Consider the following 13,750-nt stretch of genomic DNA (forward strand, 5'->3'; position numbering starts at 1 on the left):
TTGATGCATGAATTCTTCCGGACTACGTCAGTCAATTCCCAAGATCGATTTTGTAATGAAAAAATTTTATTTTAGAGTTTGCTGTCCAGAAACCCTTCAAAAAAGAAGGGAAATTGTATGTGATTGTGAAAGAAAATAAAAACAGGAGCAGAGTGATAATAATAATAATAATAATTAAGTAGAAGTGCAACGCCAAGGCACTGCATACCCCAGCGAAAGACAAACCTCTCTCTTACTCTCTCTCTCCCTCTCTCAAACACACACGAACACACACACACACACACACAAACCGCACCCACGGGACACACCCCAAGTTCAGTACACAAGTACACTCACTCACTCTCTCACACACTTCATACACACCCATACGGCATACATTTAGACAGACGGACATACACACCTTTACAAACAAACACACATACACTTACGCACACGTCAAACCACTATCTCTCTCTCTTATACAGACGCCCACCCACCCACACACACGTACATACGCATGCATGCACACACACACACACACATTGACTCACACAAATCTCATACACACAAAACACACACTCATACGCACATAGACCGCGGCACGGTTGGCCTAGTGGTAAGGCGTCCGCCCAGTGAGCGGGAGGTCGTGGGTTCGAACCCCGGCTGGGTCATACCTAAGACTTTAAAATTGGCAATCTAGTGGCTGCTCCGCCTGGCGTCTGGCATTATGGGGTTAGTGCTAGGACTGGTTGGTCCGGTGTCAGAATAATGTGACTGGGTGAGACATGAAGCAGGGTTCGACACTAGCGGGGGCGGGGGGCGGAACGCCCCAGAGTTTTGTGTTCCGCCCCAAACATTGCCGAAGCTTGGGGCCCACTCCGCCCCAGGATAAATTCCAACAATGACAAACCGAAAATTCTAATGCCAGCAGAGCCAATCACTAAAAATCGCCAGTCAAAGTCGTCACTGAAATTTGCGTTACGATCAATGCCGCAGTCAAGAAAAAAAAACATTCAAATCGTCGAAGGACAATGTCGTAAGGGAAATAACTCCCAGATTGCGCTCTTTAGCGTGAGAGATAAGTATCGCCTTCAAATGCCAAACGCAAAATGTGGCGACACATCCCTGGTGTAAAAAGACATGGAAATGAAGATGAAGAACAGGGTGGAGAGAAACAAAAAAAAGAGACCGATGCAGCCAAAAGCGCGAAGCGCTGTCGTAATTTCAATGTCAAATGGTTGAAAGAATTTCCCTGGCTTCAGTACGATGAAGAAAAACAGACAATGCATTGCCGCACGTGAATACTGAGAGTGGGCCCCAGATTTTTTTTCCCGCCCCAGCAATTTTCATCTCTGGGGCCAGTGTGGCCCCAGGCCAAATAAGTTAGTGTCGACCCCTGTGAAGCCTGTGCTGCGACTTCTGTCTTGTGTGTGGCGCACGTTATGTCAAAGCAGCACCACCCTGATATGGCCCTTCGTAGTCGGCTGGGCGTTAAGCAAACAGACAAACAACTTATAGACAGACGGACACACACCTTTAGTCTTTACAAACAAACACATATACATACTCATACAAACACAAACATGACAAACTCACGCACATTCACACACACACACACACACACACACACACTCTCCCTCTCTCTCTCTTTCTTACACACACACATGAGTACAGACTCATGAGCATAACTTATGGTCTCCGTATTTTGTTGGCCTTCATATTTTCTATTTGTAAAATGACCCTTAAAGCTAACCGAGACTAGTTGAGGTTGTATCAATTTTACCTCACCAGCATCATGAGCATGTTGTCATTGGCTTATTTAGCAAGTGTACAGCGAAAAAAAAATGAGTGACAAAATAATGTAATGATTGAAAATGATTTATTTCGTAACATATCATCATTCAGCGTCATTTTAAAAGTGAGTTGTGCATTATGCTGGACATGTTCACCTGTGACAGTGACTTTGAACCAATAGAAAATAAAATAAATGTTAGTTTACAATATCCAGACCGAACCTTTTGGTCCCTGCCAACCATAAAAAAAATCAACAAAAAAACCTTTGGTACATTTTGCAACCCATGCTGACTAAATTTTGATTTAAAATCCAACCTACCAGTACCAACCTTAATTTTTTTATAATCATGTTGGCATTGTTACCCTAAACCCACATATATTTTTTTCCGGCCTTACGGGAGGTGCTAGTCCATCAATTTTAGCAATTTGGCATTGTAACTGTAGCAAATGTTTTCAATATTTTTAGTGATATTTATTTATGATTCTTTGGTTACTTATTTTGATTTTGTGGTTCAAATCTTTGTGCAGAACTGTGTCAACTGATTGATTTTGCGCCCGCAAAGGTGCTGACGGCACAAGATCTGATCAATATCATGGAGCCGAAGTTTGAAGACCTTGAGCGTGGCTCAAACATCCGCAGACATGCGGAGGTGTTGTTTGAGGCATTCGAGACATTTCTTTATGACTGTCAAGGTATGTAAATGTGACAATCTGAGCGCTACCACTATAGGACAGTAGACACGCAAGTACAGTATGAAGCCTTTGAAGGATAAACAAAATACACATTACGAGGGATGGCTAAATCATCCGCCCGGTCGCCAGGGGCGAATAAGAAATATCCGCCAGGCTAATAGAAACCGCCTGGCAACTTGCCTGGCTGTCCAATGCATTTTGGTTGCAATACGTTATTTGCGTGTTTGACCAAAATATGACATTTTACAAAGATCGAGACAGTCATTGTTTTCCGAGACCGCGCTAGCAAACTAGAAAGCAGTTGTCTAGAAAACTGACAAGAAGTGTTAACAGAATGGAATGATTTGCACGGAACTATACAACCGCGCATTAATCGATCGCCTGCGCAGGTTGACTGGTTGAGTGAATAGGATTCGATCACACTTTCGCAAAAAAACTCCTCTTTTCTTTGAATAACTGAAGAAAGGAGGAATAAAGGTTACACACCTCGTCTCAGTGATTATAAAAAATAATGGTCTCAGTTCGCCCAAACCGTGGCTGATGAACACAAGGAGGAAAAAGACGTCGACACCCTATGGTCCACATTCAAGAACCTACTTCTGAACACCATGGAACAATGACTGTCTCAATCTGTGTAAAATGTCATATTTTGGTCAAAAACGCAAATACCATTGATGTATCGATCAAATTCCTTTCAGGTACTATGACTTTGTTGTTGTTTTGACGATTGAACGAGCACACACACACTCCTGTGCACACACATATATGCAAACAAACACATTTGCTTCATATTTGGGTGTTTCATGTTGACCGAAACTTCAAAGGAACTACAAAACACACGTCATGTACTGACTTTGTTGTTGTTTTGACATTGAACAGCACACACACATGCAATCAAACAACCTGAAACGCGAACATATGAAGTTTTATAGGCCTCTGACGTCACATGGCTCAAAGAAGGGAAGGGAAATCCAATGTTCAATCGATACATAAAGTTTTAATGTTTTGGTTAGTGGGGTGAAAAAGCGCCAAATGAAGCGTCTCTGTGTACTCTACAGTCTCTGGTACTGATTAGACCTAGTAGAAGACAAACAGCAGACTACGTTGGTAGCAACCCCATAGACAACTATATATTAAAAAAAAAACCAGGTGTTTCGCTGTACCACTCTGAAACACCGAACAATACAGACAGTCATTCTTCCCGCGTTCCACAATAGAGTGGAATCACGTGGACAACACAGTTGTCCACTCAGCCTCTACTGAGGCATTCAAGTCGGCGCTTACCACCAGCCGCCGCTAGACGACGTCGCTGCGCACACCCACCCGTCGCGCCAAAGCCAGCAATCTGGATGCTAGCGATGTACCTTACAGTTACAGATACTGATATGTTGCTACAAATTCTGCTATTTTGACGTCATTTTTGACGTTTTGTTAACACGACCTTGCGACACCAAGCCTCATCAATTTGTTGTCCATGAGACAATGGCAACATTGTATCAACATGACACCTGTCACAACAAGCCATGCATTTTTCTCTCTCTCTCTCTCCCAAACCCCCACCCCCTGGTCCCTCACATTCCAACCACCTGAAAGACTACCACCACCATGGACCCACAACCCGGACGTCATGCTCAGTTTTTGAAACACAAGCGGAAATGAAAGGCGCTTTCTGATTTGTTCCTCTCTGCAAAGCCAATGAATCAAATTCACTGACACACCTGTGATTCAGTGACTCACTTGTTTAATCTCAAGTCGGCGACCTCCAATCGCTAGCGTGGAGAAATCGGCAACGTAAATGAAAAAAAAAATTGTTTTTAAATGTGCGCCCGAATGGCGCGGGCGCCCCGGCAAAATGAAGCACTGGATACAGAAAAGCGTGTTATCATGTTCAGCGCAACCATTACCGCACTATTCTGGCTTGTCGATTTCACTGCCTTTGGCATGAGCGGTGGACTGACGAAACTACGAGTATGCGGTCTTGGTGAAAAAATGCAGTGCGCTCAGTTTCATTGTGTGTGTTCGACAGCTTTACTAAATGTTGATATTTTGCCTTAATACGCGACTTGTTTCTTTATTTGACACAGACGGAGAAACAGATGTGACCCTAGCCCAGCTACTTGGATTCCTGACTGGAGTTCAGAGTCTTGTACCAGGGGGTTTTTCAAAAACAATTGAAATAAGGTTCTGTGACAGACCCGACCTCCCACTCCCCAGAGTATCGACTTGTGCCCTACAAGTCGAGCTCTCTGCACAGCTCTCAGTGACTCAGCTGAGACAAAAACTTGTGCAGGGGGTTCGGGAGGGGGGCGGGTTCCACTTACTCTAAGTTTTAGTTTTTTTCAATTACTGTACATCATGCCATATGATATTTTATGAGTTTGAATGCATGTGCATGCTCTATGAACAGTAACATCGGTACTCTTGAACTTTTGCGTGTTAAATTCATAGCTCAGAATTCAGAGGCATTTAAGGGGGGACAGGGTAGGCAAGCACTTTTTTTTTTTTTTTTGGAAACAGCTTGCTGCTTGTTTGATTTTTGCAAGCAGAATAACCTAATTAAGGGAAACCATTTTAAATTTTGAGTGAAAAGCAATTTTTGGGGGTTTTATTCACCAAAATGTGAGAAAAACGTTATAAAATGTGCTTTTTTTAAAATGTTGCAGTTTGTGAACCAGTGCATGTTTTGATCCAATTTTTCTTCTTTGCAGCAATATGTGTGTGTTTAATAATTCTGTGTATCGAAAAGCATTTCTAAGCAATATATTATTTTAATTTAGCATTTTCAGTTACCGGTTCAGTTTTGATAAGAAAAATACATGAAATCCTAACTGTCAGACTCATAAAAACCCAACCAATGCACTGAACTCTTATTCCATACACAGAACTGATGCTGTACAACTCATAAACAACGTATACAAAAACTGAACAAATCCATCAAGCCTTTCAAAAGTTGCAACATTTTAATTGTAGCGTTTTGTCTGAAAATTACATTCAGAGAAAACACCATTTTAAAGATTTGAACCAGTACATAAAAAAACCAGTAGCACAGTGCACCCTGAATTCATATGTTTTTATCAGAATGACCACTTTACTATGTAGGGAAAAGGATTTGACAATCAAATTATCAGGATTTTTTTTATATACATCATATGAAAACAGCCATCTTTGTTTGTACCGATATGAAAACATGAATCAGAACCAAACTGTCAGACTCATAAAAACCCAACCAATGCACTTAACTCTTATTCCATACACAAAACTGACGCTTTACAAATCATAAACAACATAAACAAAAATGAAACAAATCCATCAAGCCATTCAAAAGTTGCAACATTTTAATTACAGATGTTTGTCTGAAAATTACATTCAGAGAAAACAGCATTTGAAAGATTCCAACCAGTACCTCAAACTAGTAGCACAGTGCAGCCTGAATTGATATGTTTTTATAAGAATAACCACTTTACTATGATGGGGAAATGATTTGACGATCAAATTATCCAGACTTTTTTTAAAAAATCATTTGAAAACTCATCTATGTTAGTGCAGATATGAATCAAAACGAAACTGTCGGACTCATAAAAACACAAGGAATCCACTGTATTCTTATTCCATGCACAGAAATGGTGCTTCACAAATCATAAACAACATATACAAAATTGGAACAAATCCATCTTGCCATTCAAAAGTTACAACATTTTAATTACCACATTTTGTCTCAAATTACATGTAGAGAAAACAGCATGTAAAAGAGTCTCACTAGTACCCCGGTAAACTAGTACCACAGTAGAGCTTGAATTAATGGGGTGTTTTTTTTTTAACCAGAATAACACTTTAACTATGAAGGGGAAATGATTTGATAATCAAATTATCAGATTTTTTTGATTTAAAAAAAAATTATATGAAAACATTAAAAAAGTCAATTATCTGTGTTTGTGCTGATATGAAAATATTGATCAGAACCAAACTGTCAGACTCATAAAAACCCAACGGATGCACTGATTTCTTATTCCATTGCATAGAAATGATGCTTCACAAATCATCAACAACATTACATAATTATATATACACAAATGGAACAAAGCTATCAAGCCATTCAAAAGTTGCAACATTTTAATTACAGTATTTCTGTGCTCAATCCTAACACTGCAGCAAATTTCTGTAAAGCTGAATGTCCCTTTCCATGTACCAACTTGGTCATACGCGGATTATTTAAAATGCAACTTTACCACCCGAAGCGTTGCAAACACCGGGAGAAGAGTAAACAACTGCAGACTTGAATGGACACTCATATGCACTCCAGATGCAGGGCCTGTGCAAATCCTTGGGCTGATGCATCACCTTCTTTCATAATCAGACTGCTATCAGACAAGCATTCAGTACAGGATATAAACCTTTCAGCAATAGATTGAGCTGATCAATGTTGACAAAAGCCCAACACATGTCAGCGGAGTGACGTTGCACAGTACCAGTATCCATATCTGCTTGTGATGGGTCAGAAGATGGCAAAGTATCTGTATCTTCTTATGGTTGGTCAGAAGATGGCAAAGCTGATGTTTCTGCTGTGGAAGAGGGTAGTTCCGGTTTAGCAAACTTTTCCATCAGGTCAATCTTTCTCCTCGCTGCCACCACAGGAGGACTGGCTCTCCCCTTGCTCCAACCTAATAAATACACAAACACTGATTTAATATTTGATACAACTGTCCATGGTTTTTGTTTGTAATAAGCTGCAAATTTTAAGACTCAATATAAACGTCAACAAGTGCTTGTACTTTATTTTGCAAATGACCATGTTACATGGGGTGTACCTCAACTTTTTGGCTAGGCTGGTAAATCAGAAATCCCAATCAGCCCCCAACCACTGAACCAGGCGGGTTTTCTTACAACCACCTCAGCGGCTCGTACCCACATATGTCGGTTGACGAACACACACACACACACACACACACACAAAAGACATTCATTAATTGGCCCCTATCACAAAATGTACATGTCAAGTTTACTATGGGATTTGAGTAACCACACAATCACATACACACAGGAACTAATACTGAAACTAGCTGAATTATTTTCTTTCTTTCTTTCTTTCTTTTCATATTTTTCTTTTAAAATTAATTTATTTCATCACACTTGCTATGTATTTGCTTGTTTCTTGTCTGTTGTCTGTTTTGTGTGTGTGTTCTGTGTGTGTGTATACATTTTCAGATTTCCTAAACCTAGCACTGTTTGCAGGTGATCTTTATGCTTTTGATTCATGAGTTGCATCCCCAGTCCTTTAGTTTAACTCTTTTTTTTTCTTTGGTGAAGTAAATTGGATCTATTTTTTTTATTTCTTAGTTAATGGAAAAGATTTGACAACAATATTGCTGTCAATGATAGGTTGGTCAGCCATGCTGGTGTAAACCAATCCTTTAGAATTAGAGAACGCTCTCTAGTAGGGTACTTATTTTCCTACGGTCAATGACCAGAAACAGAAACTGTGTCAGTCGTACATCGCTCAGATGCTGCTTCTCAGTTTGACCCCAGACAAAGAATACTGATGACATGTTACACCATAGTAAGCTCTCAAGGACTGGCCAGCGAAGAACAATAAAATAGGGGTTGTGAAGACGATATCACAGAGATGATCGAGGGAGGGAGGGGGGGGGGGGGGTGTGCGGCGGCGGCATGGTCAGTAAATTGGATCAAGAAACCCGCAAAATACTTCAGACACAAACTGTTTATCATTTACCTGCAAACCCTAACACATTCTTACAACAACAACAACATAACGATGTGCAATAAATCACGTTGTCAAACAAACAAGATCGAAAAGAGAAAGAAGCAAAACCCACCTCGTCGAGTCAAGAATCTTAGAATGTCGTCTGCTCAAATACGATCATGTTGGTTCATTTCGGAGTGTTGTTACTTCCTTCTACTGTTCGCTGCTGCTGGTTCATCTTTCTCTGATATTTCTTGCCACTTTGCCGAACATTTCCAATGTTAGGGTTGTTCTCCGCAGCTCAAAACTTTGAAAAATGCTGCTGAATCGGTGAAAACGTCATGGATTTGTTGACACCGGGGGACTGATAAGTTGTCTACTGCGCTTGCGCCAAATGCCTTTGACCTACATATATTTGCATATATTAATTCCGGGGTTTCGGTTGGAACGGATTCTCTCTCTTTGTGCCTATGTCAACGGAAATTCCCCAACGGTGATGACGTCATCTTGAAGAACGGAAATTTCCACACAGTTTGAACAGCGAAGGGTCATGTCATGTGGGCACATTTACCAGCACGGAGTATCCAAAGTTGACCATTTTTTCGATTTTTTTGATAAAACACAGACAAAAACAACAAAACATCGGTTTGAAAATGGTTTTATTTACATGAATACATGTCTAAAATGACAAAAGCAGATTATTGAATGCATTCCAGGATGTTCAAAGGTGTGAAAAATGCAACAACCCCAAAAAGGTGTATGAGACCAAAAATAACTCATTTTGCCTACCCGGTCTGCCCTTAAGTCTCCAAATTTGCAGAACCTGCACTTGTAATCATATTAACAAGTCATTTTAGATCCCTTTGAAGTTACGAAACGAACTCCGATGAATTGTACGAATGCATTTTGTTTACATGATAGCTGCCTACTTTCTGACAAGGAAATTCCTGTGGGTTAGGGTCCAGGGGCAAAGCCCCTAAGCTGAAGATTTTGTGTAAATGAAGGTGCCAAAATTTTTTTTTTCTGGTATATTATGATCAAAATTGACATTCATTTAACAAATGAAATAACACAGTCATGTTATAACTAATAATTCCATGAAAAAAAAAAAGAAATAAGATTTTAAGATACTTGCTCAGGTGCTGCATTTCTTGAAAGTTACAATGCAGATAGGGGAGGTCACTTGGAGGCTGATGTGCCGGGCTCCTGGTCCTTTAGAGACTCGGGTGTGGCCGACTTTGCATTCTTCAGAATTTTCACAGAAACGGTTTGCTCATAGCATGCCCCTGCCATGTTTCATTTGGCAACCATCAGGGCATTGAGTGTTTCTGAGCCCTGATGTCCTTTTTCCCACCATGTCCGATGTTGATCAACTTGATGTCACATCGACAAGGTTTACAGAATGCGTAGTGTTCCCCCTTATCTGACTTGTCGATAAAGTCATAGTTCGCCTTGTACTGTGGTAAAAACCTCACTTTAGCCTTTGTTTTTTTGTCTTTTGGTGTTGTTTTTTGCGGCATGTTGGAAGGCAAAACCGGAAAGATCGAACTTATTTTCCGCACATGCGCACACCAACGTGGCTGGTCTCGGTTAACCAGAGCGTCTTTTCACCGTTTTTTTTCCCCAAACAGAGGCTGCTTACACAAAGTATTTTAAAAATTTCCATTTTCGGGAAAATCGAACACATTTTGGGATTTCGTGACGGATTTAAAAAAATCGGGAGATTCCCGAAAAATTCGGGAGGGTTGGCAGCTGGTCAAAGAAGGAATTATTCAAAGCGCTTTGAACTTCGGATAAGGCGCTATATAAATAAAGAGAATAATAAATAATACAAAAAAACGTATGAGCGGACAAGGGAGACAACTGTTTCGTGTAAATGATGTCCCATGGTTGACAACGTACGCCATTTTCGTCGATTAAACAACCACATTAATTAATTATGCTTAGGTTTTGAGCTTAATCCTTCAATTAATTTCACGACAAATGTTCTTTGGCTTGCTTTCATGGACTTGTATCAAAAATAAGTAAAGAATGTCACTGGATTCTGAGCTATGAATTTAACACGCTAAAGTTCAAGATTACCGTAACATCAGGTACACATTTTAGACAATGAATAGGCTACTTATAATGAATATGAACCAGGTTGGAAGGCAAACCCTTTCATTAGGGTTAGATGTCTCCTGCTCCCGTTCACCATCCCCAGCCTAACAGAACGGACGGGCTATAAATACAGTGCCGCGTTCAAAAAGGTTCTCAACCGGTCCATCCCCCAACTCCCAGTGTGTACAGGTTGGTACACACTTCCCTATCCCACTTTCCCCACTCCACCCCTACCCCAGGAGGATGGGGGATTGTGTTGAGACGTCGCCCTAACCTCACCATACCTCAACTTTCGCCTCCATATGGTGTACCTTAGCGCCCGCCGAGTGGGGAGCGAAGGACAGTACTTGTCCCACCCTACAGGCGGGTGGCTGTACACCAGACCTTTTTGTTGGTGTGCGACAAAAGCAGACGACAAATTTAGTCAGTTGGAGTTGTCTCCCGTACTCCTGTAGCATGCACTGATCTGGGCGCGGTTATACTCAAACGGCGCATACCGCAAACGGTTCGGGAATTCCCGACAAAAGAAAAGATCTGCACTGGCGCGGTACTGGCAACTCCCAGCTGAACACGAGAGTGTTAAGTCTTTTATAAGATTTGTATCTTGAAATGAAAATTCACGAATATCGCGCTGTCCGAAAGAATGGAGTGCATATCGGACAATGACCACGCTCAGGCTAAAACGATAGGACATCTGACCGACATGCGGCAATGTGAATCGGACATTTGGGGATTTTCATCAATAAATGTCCGATGTCCGACGCCTAACGACATCCCTGCAGATAGGTCTGACCAAGCACCCATTTTATTATCGGTATTGGCGAATCTCAATTGGTAAAATACCAGAAATTACCGGTAAATGCAATCCCTCAACTAAGATTGTACAAACAATAGTAAGGCAAATTTTTATTAATGATATTTCTTAATTGTACCTATTTATTTATGTATTTATTTATTTTGTTGTAAAACAATAGTCCGCCAAAAGAAATGACAATCATTTTGTGACAATGTCTAAAGACTGACACACTGCCCACTTTTACTCAGAAGATTTTAAATAAGGCCAACAAAAAAAAATTGTCTGTTTCTGGTCACCCGACCGACCCTAAATTTCGGCGCCGACCCTAAACTTTTTTTTTCCAAACTCAAATTTTTTTAATTTTTTTTGGTGGTAAAGGACAGGGTGAAAAAATGAACAACAAAAACGTGTGAAAACGAAAATCGTTTCTTCTGAGACAATCCTTGTTCTCTTATCTGTTATCATCTACAGATTTACCGCAGTCTTCACCACGCGAATTCCCAACAGAAGTCAGACTTTCGAACATACAATATACGTAGGCAAGCATGATACGTCATGACGTCATATGATTCCTAGCATATTGACGTAATGCTAAACATCCGGTTATCTCGAGTTTTCTCCGTAATACATGTCCGTGGGTTTTTCAATGTTCGGTTATTTCCGTGGCTTCATGCGGAAAGGGAACCGTCGTCTGCAATCAGACATTATACTTGTCTCGTCTAAATATCGGGCCCTATTGCTACGCTGAAAACACAATAGCTGGTAATTATATATGCCTATTTTGAAAAAAAAAAAAATGGCCTGAGTCTCCAAATTTGTAGAACCTGCACTTGTAATCATAACAAGTCATTTTAGATCCCTTTGAAGTTACGGAATGAACTCTGATGAACTGTACGAATGCATTTTGTTTACATGGGTCAAAGAAGGATTTATCCGTATTATCGGACAAGGGAGACAACTCTTTCGTGTACATGATGTCCCATGGTTGACAACGTCCGCCATTTTCGGTGCATTTTCGTCGATTGAACAACCAAATTAATTAATTATGCTTAAGTTTGAAGCTCAATCCGTAAATTAATTTCACGACAAATGTTCTTTGGCTTGCTTACATAGACTTGTAACAAAAATAAGTAAAGAATGTCACTGGATTCTGAGCTATGTATTCATGAATATAACACGCTAAAGTTCAAGATTACCAAAAAATCAATGTGTACTTACTGTTTGTAATTATATGGATGGTAAAATCCTCCAACATTTTTGAAATGGTTCCTGCTCATGAAGACAGCTACTGCCTCTTGTCCTCTTGCTTCTAAGCAGCATAGCTGTTGGTCTCTGTGGCAAGCATATTCTAAAACACAGCAGACAGAAGTAATTAAATGGCTCTGCACCAACCGGAAAATTGTGTGACACGTCCACTTTGTACTACTGCTATTCGCCTGATCCAATCACAGTATTTGAAACTTTGGAAAATCAAAATTGCTTAACCTGTCCCCCTTGAAAAGCGTTGCCCACAATAAATTAGGCCCTACACTTCCAGAATTCCCAGCAACCTATTTTAGAAAGTATTCATGAAATATAAATGGGCTAAATAATGGTTCCGTTATCTATTCAGCAACTCCAACCACCAATCTTTCTCAACCCTAATTTCCACAGTTTCACATTTCACTTGCCTTACTGCGCAGCTGAATTCGCTGTGAACAATGATGGCGTGGAGCGTAAACGGAAATGACTAGTTTGAATGACCAAAATGTGACCATTTGCGAATTCAGCGATTTACCGTTTATCCATTTAAAGCTTCTTAGCGGAATATTTTATTTGTTGAACTGTCATTGAGAGTTCGTATTTTGAATATATAAATTATCGTAATACTATTATAAGCATAGTCAAATAAAAATAAATAATGTTACAATTTCTATAGTATCATTTTTATTTATGTAGTGTGTTTGGCCTTGTTGTGTGTGTTTGTTAATGTGTGTTCATAGCTGAACATTTTTGAGAGAAAATATTCAGATCATAATGTAAGTTAAGAGTGAGTAAGTAATTGATCATTGTCGCTCTTAGCATCCTTAATACAGACATTATGTTTGTGCATTATAATATGTTTCTAAATTGTGTTTTTAGGTGTGGGTACTTTGGTCAGTGTGTGTGTGTGGGGGGGGGGGGGGGGTGGCATTGTGAGTGGCAATGTTGGAATCCATCACACATTCCTCAAACAAAGCTGCGGCTAAAGTATGTTTAAAAAATAACTTTTACCTTGTGTATCATAATTAGGATTTCATACTATACTATGGAATTATTTTTTTTAATTAAAATTATTGTAGAGTGGTGTGCTTGTGTGTGTGTGTTTACACGTGTGAATGTGTGTTCTTGACAGAATATTTCTCAGCAAGAAAAATGTTTAGGCCTACATCATGTGTTAGTCAAGAATAAGTAATTGATCATTGTAGCCACCATAACATTTATGACAAGACAAATATTCCCCATCATGCTAAAGTGGGATAATCAATGAAAATCAAGACTTGTGATCAGTCAATTTCGTAATTGTATTCAAAATGTTGTGTGTCACATTAATGAATGACAGTATTGACTATTATGCAAGGCAGGGACCTATCTAATCTAGGTCTATGTGCAAGGGTAGTAATTGTGTGTAAGGGCAGTAACTTTAGCATTTGAAATAACAAAATAATTGT

At 39.9% G+C, this 13,750-nt stretch overlaps 1 long non-coding RNA gene across 4 annotated transcripts in view; it reads right to left on the reverse strand.

The window, feature by feature from the left end:
- LOC138973218 (uncharacterized) overlaps window positions 1-13,227 on the reverse strand; it is a 75,014-nt gene extending 61,787 nt beyond the window's left edge. For 2 of the 4 annotated variants that reach the window (XR_011457925.1, XR_011457923.1), the window contains exons 1-2: window positions 12,731-13,227; window positions 12,279-12,408 (exon numbers count right to left, since the gene is read on the reverse strand). This is a non-coding gene — a long non-coding RNA (uncharacterized lncRNA). The remainder of the gene's footprint in view (window positions 1-12,278; window positions 12,409-12,730) is intronic. The other 2 variants (XR_011457924.1, XR_011457922.1) reach the window with 1 other exon arrangement.
- Between the last annotated feature and the right edge of the window lie 523 nt (window positions 13,228-13,750).

Source organism: Littorina saxatilis, linkage group LG8, assembly GCF_037325665.1.
Source record: "Littorina saxatilis isolate snail1 linkage group LG8, US_GU_Lsax_2.0, whole genome shotgun sequence".
In the NCBI taxonomy this organism is placed as follows: Eukaryota; Metazoa; Mollusca; class Gastropoda; order Littorinimorpha; family Littorinidae; genus Littorina; species Littorina saxatilis.